Source organism: Podarcis gaigeae, assembly GCF_964106915.1.
Source record: "Podarcis gaigeae genome assembly, chromosome: 16".
NCBI lineage: Eukaryota > Metazoa > Chordata > Lepidosauria > Squamata > Lacertidae > Podarcis > Podarcis gaigeae.
This window is the reverse complement of record NC_139693.1, coordinates 6152405-6163470: the sequence shown is the minus strand read 5'-3', so window position 1 is coordinate 6163470 and position 11066 is coordinate 6152405. Positions and strand designations below refer to the sequence as shown.

The window sequence follows — 11066 nt, the reverse complement described above, 5'->3', positions numbered from 1 at the left end:
AACAGAAATATTTACATTGGCATGCAATATGATTTTGTCATTAGAGAGTGCACTTCAGGCGCTGAGAAAGCCCTGTGTGTCTGTGGATTCCAATGCTTATGGAGCTCATTATCCACATATTGCAGGGTGGAGGAGATGAGGCTGAGAGATGGAGAGATAGCTTTACACTGGCTTATGGCAACCCTGTGATGTATTCTTCTCTAAACAGGGTTGCCTTCAGATATCTTCTAAAATCAGATAGTTGTTCATCTCCTTGATATTTGCCGGGAGGTCATTCCACAGAGCAGGTGCCACCACCGAGAAGACCCTCTGCCTGGTTCACTTTTTGCAGGGAGGGAACCGCCAGAAGCCCCTCGGAGCTGGACCTCAGTGTCCGGGCAGAACAATGGGGGCGGAGACGCTCCTTCAGGTATATTGGGCTGAGGCCATTTAGGACTTTAAAGGTCAGCACCAACATTTTGAATTGTGCTCAGAAACGTACTGGGAGTCAGTAGTGTGACTGGTTAGGTAGGCTAAAGAAGTCCCATAACAAGCATGCCTCAAGTTGCAGCTGCAAATCTCACCAAATTTAAATTGCCCTCCTAAGTTATATTCTCAGCCCAAATAAAGTATCCAGTTGCAAGCAGAAAATTCATGCTCCATCAATGTGCTGGAATGCTTGCATTTTAAGATACCTTAAAAAAATAAAATCAAAATTCATATTTACAATAGAAAAATAGACTCCAGTCAGGCTACAACCAATGAACATTTAACAAATATACAGGTAGGTAGCCGTGTTGGTCTGCCGTAGTCGAAACAAAATTTAAAAAATCCTTCCAGTAGCACCTTGGAGACCAACTAAGTTGGTCATTGTTTTGAGCTTTCGTGTGCATGCACACTTCTTCAGATACCAAGAAGAATTTTTGTTTGTTTGTTTGTATTGAGTATGTTTGAGCTTGGGAAGGAGTGTGTGTTACTGCAATCTGCTGTAGACCACTTGGGGCAGGTAATAATAATAATAATTTATTATTTGTACCCCACCCATCTGGTTGGGTTTCCCCAGCCACTCTGGACGGCTTCCAACAAAGATGAAAGATACACTAAAATGTCACATATTAAAAACTTCCCTGAACAGGGCTGCCTTCAGATGTCTTCTGAATGTCAGGTAGATGTTTATCGCTTTGACATCTGATGGGAGGGCGTTCCACAGGGCGGGCGCCACTACCGAGAAGGCCCTCTGCCTGGTTCCCTGTAACTTGGCCTCTCGCAGTGAGGGAACCGCCAGAAGGCCCTCGGAGCTGGACCTCAGTGTCCGGGCAGAACGATGGGGGAGGAGACGCTCCTTCAGATATACTGGACTGAGGCCGTTTAGGGCTTTAAAGGTCAGCACCAACAGGTATATATATAAGGTATATAAACCTTCCAAATGAATAACTAAAAACTGCATTTGTATTTTACTGCATTTTCTCTCGAAGCTCAACATCTTTGATAGCTTCCAGCTGCAAAACTGTTTACAAATCTGCCAAATAAATTTTACTATATAATAAAAATGCAAGGCTGTCGTGCAACTCCAGGGTGAAGACAGAACCACAAGCAGAATGGTAAGCAAGGAAGCAGCAGTGGTATCAGGCAGCTTAAGTTGATATCAGGCATGCATGCTCATTGCACTGTTTTCAACTCATTGCTCAGAAGTCCTTTGTATTATTAAAATGACTTCGCAAAAAAAAAAACACGGTTGGGATTTAAATGAAATAAACAAACATGGAAGTAAAGTAATATGCTACAACTGTAAGGGGATTGATGCTGGCATCCTATTGCGGTTTTCCAAACCTCACCTGGTGGGGTTATTATTTTGTTGTTGATTATTTGTGTTCAAACAATAATGTGTTCAAAAGCAGTTATCAAAGCGCTGGAAAATAATAATAATAAATGTAAATAAAGAGGAAAATGAGCCAAAACACAAGAAGGCTCGTCTATTTCCTCTCCCCCCCCTTTTTTCCTTTTTCTTCCCCCCTCCTCCTCCTCCTTCTTTCCTTTTTTCTTTTTTCTTTCCCATAATGGCTTATGTTCTATGCCATGTACTTTGATATTTTTTGTAGTTTTTTTTTTTTAGTTTTTCCATTATTATTATTAAGGACTTTTCTTTTGTAATTTTGGTTGTTTATGTTTATCTGTATTTGTTTAAAGCAAAATAAAAGTATTAAAAATAATAAAAAAACTAAAAATAATATAATAAACTAAAATTTAAAGGTTTAGTTTATTAAATCCATACATCATTTTCCACTAAAGAAAAAGTGATTTATAGTCATTTGTAATGAAATTGTGTGAATGTTATAAAAAAAAAACTCCAGCAGGTGCAGAATGCCGCGGCAAGACTCCTTATGGGGTCCTCGCTATGAGATCACATTCATCCGATGCTATACCAGCTGCACTGGAGTACAGGATCAGGTTTAAGGTGCTGGTTTTAACCTTTAAAGCCCTATACGGTCTAGGACCCTCGAACCTACAGGATCATCTCTCCTGGTATGTCCCATGGAGGAACTTACGATCTTCAAACAAAAACATCTTGGAGGTCCCAGGCTACAGAGAGGTTAGGCTGGCCTCAACCAGAGCTAGGGCTTTTTCGGCTGTGGCTCCGATTTGGTGGAACGCTCTGCCACAAGAGACTAGGGTCCTGCGGGACTTGACATCTTTCCGCAGGGCCTGCAAGACAGAGCTGTTCCACCAGGCCTTTGGCCAGGGCACAGCCTGACTCCCTCCTTTGGCAATCTTCACAGAACTCTAGCCCAATGGTTGCCATCAGTTTGTTTTGAATTAATTTTATAATGAAATGATTTTAGCATGTTGTATTATTTTATTGTTGTTAGCCGCCCTGAGCCCGGCTTCGGCTGGGGAGGGCGGGATATAAATAAAATATTATTATTATTATTATTATTATTATTATTATTATTATTATTATTATTATTATTATTATTTATTAAATACAAATGGGTATTCACCTGGCATTGAATTGATGACAGGCATAGCACCAGGTGGGTCTCCCTGGGGAGAGCATTCTGCAGGTAGGGTGCTTCTGCAAAGATGGCCCATTCTCCCATTGGCAACTCCTGGACCTTCCCTGGAGGTTAAGCATAAAGAGAAAGGTCTGTGATTATGATCTCAGGATCTGGACAGGCTCATAAAAGGAAAGCAGGCTGGGAGGGAGGAGCAAATAGACAGACTTAGAGTCGGCTTCTTCATTCTAATGGAATTTTCTCATTAGCAATGAAGCTGATACGATCATACAGCAATGTGTTTGGATCTTCCCCAATTATATTGCCATATAGCGTGTTCTCCTTAATAGAGAGCGCGTGTTGCGGTTGGGGGAACAGGCCACCCTGCCATGACTAGGCAAATTGGTCAGCAACCCTAGCCTTTAAGGGGTTAATTGGGTTGCTGGGGAATTTTGATTGTTACCAATTCGGAGGAGGGGTCAGAGGCTTTAAATATAGGGGCCAGACGTGGGGACGTCCTCTTGGCCGTTTTGCATCGGATCACCCGCCCTCCCTCCCTTTCATAGGGTGGTTTTTTCTGGATCGCTTGACCTTGCTATGCCTGTCATGGGGTCGTTCGCCTTTGAGCGGGGGCCTGGTAGGAATTTTGCCACTTGGCTGATTGGCTGGTGCCATTTGGTTTTTGCCTACTGCATAGCAAACCGTCACAACTTGTAAGGTTGGCGGTTAGGCATTGGTTAATTGGTGCTTGGAGGGTTAAGTGCCTATCCCTCCAAATGATGCGGAAAGGGAATTCCGTTAGAGGAATCCAGGGGCTTGCCATTCTTTTCGTCCTTGTCCGTGGAGCCGGACTTGGGCCGTGCAAGCCCCAAAAGGAACATGGGGGTGAGAAGTGAGGGTCTGTTTCCCAGCTTCATTTCTCACCCAATACTTGTTTCCCACGCTGGCTTCCGGTGGTGTCCGGAAGGGACCAGCTCTGTCCTTGAGGGCCAGGACAGATAGTCATAACCAATGCCTAAGCAACCAGTCACATTTTTTGTATTTTAATAAAGTTGTGGCCAAAATTATGCCAAAAACCTTAAACAAAAACTGATGTGTGAAGTGTGAATTATTTTGGGGGGTGGCACTGTGGGACTCAACACGCAACAAATAGTCCTTCTCGTTGTGGAATGCCCTCTCCAGTAAGCTGCTCCCATCCGCATGATTATTACCTTTCAGGAAGAATTTTAAAATATTCCTGTTTAAGCGGGCATTTTGTGGGCTGTTCCTGGCAAACCTCAAGATCGCTGGATGGGAGCATGTTTCTAATTGCAATTGCACTTTTAGATGTTTGCAATTGTTTTGAGGGTGGTTCATTCTGCTTTAGAATGATTCTCCTTTGTTTTGTTTTATCTCTTTGCTGCTCTGGGCCCCTTGTTCCCATGCCCTATTGAAGGAAAGCTCCGCAGTGCAAGGCTACTATTTCCAGAAAATTCATTTAGAGTGCAATTAAAAGTGTCAAAGACGGGGACCGCCCTTTAATTAGTTTTGGACTAACATGCAGAGGACAAATGACATACAAGATGAGATAAACATCAGAAGAAGTGACTCAGAAGATAATTGCTGTGAGTGATGAAAACATTAAGTGGTAGCATTTCTTTGTAAAGATGCTGGCCGTGACTAGATATCAGAAGCAGAGCAGGGCTTGGCAGGTGGTATATAAATCTATCCCACCACTGTGCTCCCCATTCAGTTGATTCCAGTGACAGAAGTGCCTTCTCAGTGTTTACAGTAAGCCTCTTTTCCCAATTTCATTTTTCTTTTCTTTCTTGAAGCATTCAGCCAGATACCTTTCTTACAATGGACAGAGGCGAAGCAACCTGCTCTGATACCTGGAGTGGCACTTGTCCTGGGGGGTGGGGCGTGGTGTGTGTCCCGAAGGGTGTGGCGCACCACCAGTGGGGGGCATGGTCGCATGCTGGGGGCCTGGCACATGTCCCAGGGGCTTGGCACACATCCGGGGGTGCGCTGCGTGCCCCAGGGGTACCACCAATTGGGGGTTGGCATTTTGTCCCCCCCCCTTTGGAATGACACCCAGGGTGGACTGCCCCCCCACCTCGGAATGCCCCTGCAAATGAATTTGACTCCAGTTCCTTGTTCTCCCCCCCCCCAATAGTGAATTCAGCTGGGTATCATGCGGTAGAGTTCAGCAGGCCACTTGGCCTTTAATAGTTTTTCTATTTTGCAGGCAAAATAGGAGATTATAAATGCTTGTGTGTGTGTGTGTGTGTGTTTAAAAATGCCATATGCTTATTTGATTGCAAACAGCTTTCAGAGACTACCTGGTCTGGAAGTTTCTAATGCAAGGAAACAAATGAATAGATTTACCTTGCCTCGTTAAACCCAATCACAGATGCAGTGAACACAAATTGTTGCACCACAGGGGAAACAGGCCAGCTCAACTTTCAGAGATGGGGAGAACATTCCAATTAAGTGTGGAGAAACAGTCTCCCCCCCCACCCCAGCCTAATTTGTTAGATTGCGTTAGAAGCTGCTAAAAATCCCAGCGTATTGAATCTGAGTGCAGGTGTTCTTTATTAGGCTCTCAAGGCCAGCTCTAAGGAAAATTCGTTAATTAAGAACTTGTGGTGCAAACAGGTGTTCGCTGCTTTATGATAGAAGGACTGAATGCCCATTTTCTCAAAGGCTTAACCACCTGTACTTCCTGATTGGCTGCCTCTGGTTATGAGATTTGGACCAGTATTCCCTTAAATGTTCATCGTGAAGGTGCAGTTGCCTGCCATGATGCCAGATTGAAGTTCACCTTCCTGCTCAACTTCCAGTATTTTGTATAAGTGTTGTTAGTCTTTAGCCGGATAAGACAGTTTTGTTGTTTTCTTTGCTTCTGAGTAGCTTTAACTTGTGTTGTCGTTTGAAATTCTCTTTCTCTAATGAAACTTGCTTTTTAAAATTGTGTGTGTGTGTGTAATGGCTTTTTATTTGAGCTCCCAGACCTGTTAACCTTGGATGTACCCTGAAGATGGGTCAGTCATCACATGAAGACTCTAGGACAGTGGTTCTCAACCTGTGGGTCCCCAGATGTTGGACTACAACTCCCATCATCACTAGCTAGCAAGGCCAGAGCTCAGAGATGATGGGAGTTGTAGTCCAACAACATCTGGGGACCCACAGTTTGAGAACTGCTGCTCTAGGAAATGTTAAAGTATTTAAGTGGTTGGATTTCAAGGAGAATAACCCTGCAATTTAGCCTTTCACAGTGCATTGTTTGTTGTTGCTCTGTTTAATGCCAAGATTGCTTCCAAGAATATTAGAAAACATATAAACCAATCCATTACATTCAGCATAATTAAAAATCCATCCATATGCATGGGTGCCATGTAAAGTGAGGGGGTAGCATTATGAAGTATGGAGGAGAGGGAGCCATTAACCATGCAAGAAGGATGTGCTATCTAGCCACACATCTCATCATGTGTCTCCAAAGTATGTCCACCACAGCCCTGCGGCTTTAGTAAAGGTAAAGGGACCCCTGACCATTAGGTCCAGTCATGACCAACTCTGGGAGGGAGCTGGCGTACAGCTTCTAGATCATGTAGCCAGTGTGACTAAGCTGCTTCTGGCGAGCCAGAGCAGCGCACGGAAACACTGTTTACCTTCCCACCAGAGCGGTACCTATTTATCTACTTACACTTTGACATGCTTTCGAACTGCCAGGTTGGCAGGAGCTTTAGAATATTGCATATTGCCACTTGCCTATGGTGAGAAGGAATATACTGTAAAATAATGTCGTCAGGGTGACTGTTTGTACCTCCAGTATACAGTGGTGCCCCACAAGACGAACGCCTCGCAAGACGGAAAACCCGCTAGACGAAAGGGTTTTCCGTTTTGGAGGCGCTTCGCAAAACGAATTTCTTTATGGGCTTGCTTCGCAAGACGAAAATGTCTTGCGAGTTCCTGCGGGTTTTTTTTCCCTCCCCCCCTTTTCCTAAGCCGCTTATCAGCTGATCCGCTGATAAGCCGCTTAACAGCTGATCGCTAAAAGCCGCTAAACCGCTAATAGCGCTAATCCGCTAAGCTGTCAATGGGCTTGCTTCGCAAGACGGAAAAACCGCTATACGAAGAGCCTCACGGAACGGATTAATTTCGTCTTGCGAGGCACCACTGTACTCAAGAAGAATAGATGGACTCGACCCCTACAATATATTGCATTTGTGGATGCCAGCAGTGCTGAATTTCCCAGCTTGCAACTCCTGTGCCCCTGACATTTACTTATGCTGTTTCCTGGAAGTTTGCCAGCGATCTTCTCTAATCGACACTTCATTCTCAGATGCTAGAAAAATAATACTGGTGAGATGATTGATTTATCACCTAGTAAAAACTAGAAAGTCCTAGGGTGGGTTACTGCTATATAAAATACAGCATTAAAACAGCTTAAAACAATTCATAAACACAATTGGAGTGGGCCTCTCTCTTAATTTATTATTGTGATTGTGATTATTATTAGTAGTACAGTGGTACCTCGGGTTAAGAACTTAATTCGTTCTGGAGGTCCGTTCTTAACCTGAAACTGTTCTGAACCTGAGGTACCACTTTAGCTAATGTGGCCTGCTGCTGTTGCTGCGCCACGATTTCTGTTCTCATCCTGAAGCAAAGTTCTTAACCCAAAGTACTATTTCTGGGTTAGCGGAGTCTGTAACTTGAAGCATCTGTAACCCGAGGTACCACTGTATATCATCTATATCCCACCTTTTCTGCAAGGAGCTCAAGGTGACATACATAGTTTTCCCCATCTGCATTTGAGTGGGCCTCATGGTTATTCGATATAATCTCTTGGGGTGCAAAATCATACCTTTCACATAGTCCTATTTCCCTTCTGGGCCAAGCATGAACCCAGGCATGATAAAATCAGCACCACTGGAAACTGGGCCAAAGATCTGGCCTGGGCTGCTGATAACCAAGTGTTGCAGGCTTCAGCCTGTATAGCAGGTTGCCTATAATCTTTGGTTGCTTGTAATAACCCTGAGCTGCTTGCAATTGCCCTGAGGCATCGACAGCATTTGCATGTCACTCGCAGTGCTGCTTTCATTGCCTATATGCAGTCTGCCATTCACTGATCAGGAAAGAACAATGCTTTGCTTCTGTTCCTGAATGGTATAAGGAGAAGAGGAAACACAATAAGAAGAATACAAGTGGGTTTCCTCTTCGGCATCCCCTATGCTTCAGTGGCAGTGAAACCTTTTCAAGCCATAGAAATACATGGTGAACACAGGGCAAATATATATTCTCTACTGCCCCAGAGGGCAGAAACTAAGTCTGATTGGAGCAATGGACAGGAGAGTAGATTCCATTTGAACGTAAAGGAAAACCTATTGGCAGACACAGCAGTTTTGCAATGCAACTAATGGCCTATAGAGGAGTCTCCCTTGCTGGATATCTTTAAAGCAGGATTAGTCATCCATTAAGAATGGATTATTATTGCTGCTGCTAACATTTCTATACTGCCCTTTCTCTGAGGATCACAGGGTGACTTACAATATAAACACACAAAAATTAACAAACAATAACAAACTGTGCAGTACACAGTGAAACTATGGAATTTATTCCCACAAAAGATAGTAATGGCCACCAACTTGGCTTTAAAGCAGATTGGATAAACACATGGCATATAAGGCTATAAGTGCCTACTAGACACAATGGCTATGTTATAGTTCCACTGTCAGAAGCAAGAAGCCTCTGAATGTGAAGCCAGTAATTGGGAATCACATGTGGGGAGAGGACTGTTGCGTTCAGATTGTGCTTGCAGAGTTCACACAGTTCTTGCACAGTTCCTCTGTGAGAACACGATGCTGGATGAGATGTGTCGGTTTTCATTTCTTAGTGCAGAAAGTATTGATCTGATGTGTAGAAATCTTTCCTATTCTAATTAATTCAAAAGGGTTCTGGAAGCTTCTCTGTGTGATAGAAACAAGGAGAAGGTTCATGATGTTTGGGTTATTCCTTCAGAGAAGCTGAGTACAGCTTTCTTAAACTGGTTCTGTTTCTATTATCTCCTCTTCAGGGTCATGCTGACTATAAAAGTAAGGCCAGAAGGAGCCTGGATTTCATACTCTTTCTATGTCTTTTCCTTCAGGCATGGTGTTCTGTACATAGTAAGCTTAGTGATTTAGACTTGTTATAAGTGTTTGTAAGTTAAAGTCTGCTGCAACTGGATTTCTTATGGACAGTGCCAATCCTGAATGTATTGGATTTGTGACCATCATGCACATTTGCCTTCAGCTCTGCTGAATGAAATATTAATTGCCTCTGGTCTATTTTTGGGGAATCTTGCAATGTGTTTAAGTTGTTACTTTGCTGACTCCACATTGGAATCTACCCTGGATCAATATTGAGTAGAATTCCATGACATGTTGGACTATGCTGAGCCTTTAGCCTGATCCAGAAGGTCTCTTCTTATTCCCTACTGTTGCATTCTTCTTCGCAGACTGGTCCTGCAGTGCTGCAGCATCCTCCATGGCAGCTCTTGGCACAAGCCAATCCCCTGCCATTTTGACATTCTCCAGCAGGACGGCCCCAATAATCCTGACAGCCTCCCAAAGGCCTGCGGACACAGCAAGACCCTCTTTGGCAGCAGTACTCTGTGGCTGTACCAGTGCAGAGACGTCGGCTGCCATAGCAGCGGTAATTGTGGCCTCCTCTGATGGGCAGATCTTTGTCACAACAAGTCATGCAACAAGTGTTATTGCCATAGCAAAATGGCGTGCGGCGGGTATCCAGCCAAGAACCTGCAGGGTCATACCATACTGAATTCAAGTTGAAGTATGACTCTCTCCCAGAAGAGCAGGTCATTATGTATCCAGATGAGGAGCAGGGGGCTGGAAGAATAGAAAACAAATTGGCAAGTGGTCCAAAAGATAGTCCAGCATAGCTTTGCTTCCACAAACCACAGAAGTAATTAAATGATAGATCACTGTATATCTAAGAGCCCTGGTGGATCAGGCCAGAGTCCTACTTAGTCTAGCATCCTGTTCTCAGAGTGCCCAACATATTTATTGCATGGTCAATGCCTCCCTCCCCTTCACACTTTACAATGCCTCTGCCCCACAAGGCACTGGTGGACCTGTGGCTGACTTAGGGATGGGAAAGAAATTGATTTCAGTTTGTCTTTAAAGGCAAAGCTGCCAAATCTGCATTTTCTGAAACAATATGCAAACCAAATGACAATGACCCTTTGAAATTTGCACATCCCTGAACTTTGCAATGCAGTTCGTAAAAATGCATAGGCTGCAGTGTACATAAAAATGCATGTATTGGAGAAAATAACATACCAAAACACTTTTTATTAGGGTGAATTTGCTAACCTCCATGTTCCTTTTCTTTTTTTAAAAAAAAAATCCTCCTGAAAATTCATCAGCATTCTAGTACGAATTTCTCCTAAAGTACACATTTTTAATGCATTTCCCCCTACTATGTACATTTTTGCAAAGCAATTTTCCCCATATAAAGTTTTTTTTTTTTAAAAAAAACTAATCTATAAATGTGTAGAACATAGGATCCAACTTCTGGGGGCTGATGGGTTTTTTGGCCCCCCATGAAATATTTGAAGGGGCCAGGGAGACCCAAAGTTGATGGGCATTGTCATTCATATGACATGCTTGCCCCATGTCATGTGATTGATTATGCTAGGTGGGGCTTCCCTGCCCCCCCCAAATATTTGATTCAAGTTGGCACCTCTGGTATAGAAACACTTTCCCCAGCATATTCCCCCTTTTTGGTGCACATTACAGTGGTACCTCGGGTTAAGTACTTAATTCGTTCCGGAGGTCCGTTCTGAACCTGAAACTGTTCTTAACCTGAAGCACCACTTTACCTAATGGAGCCTCTTCTCAATTTCTGTTCTCATACTGAAGCAAAGTTCTTAACCCGAGGTACTATTTCTGGTTTAGAGGAGTCTGTAACCTGAAGCGTATGTAAACCAAGGTACCACTGTACTTGAATAGAGAATGGCGTTACAAAATTCAGAAAAGTGCAAATTTCAAAGTATGGCAGTGCTTCAGTTCATGTATCAATTCTGAAAGTGCAAATTTGGTAAGTTGACTT

At 43.5% G+C, this 11066-nt stretch overlaps 1 long non-coding RNA gene across 1 annotated transcript; it reads left to right on the top strand.

The window, feature by feature from the left end:
* Positions 1 to 4520: 4520 nt before the first annotated feature.
* On the top strand, positions 4521 to 10267 carry LOC310833116. Its single transcript, XR_014558568.1, has 3 exons — positions 4521 to 4742; positions 5610 to 5815; positions 9464 to 10267. It is a non-coding gene; the product is annotated as an uncharacterized lncRNA (long non-coding RNA).
* Positions 10268 to 11066: the final 799 nt, after the last annotated feature.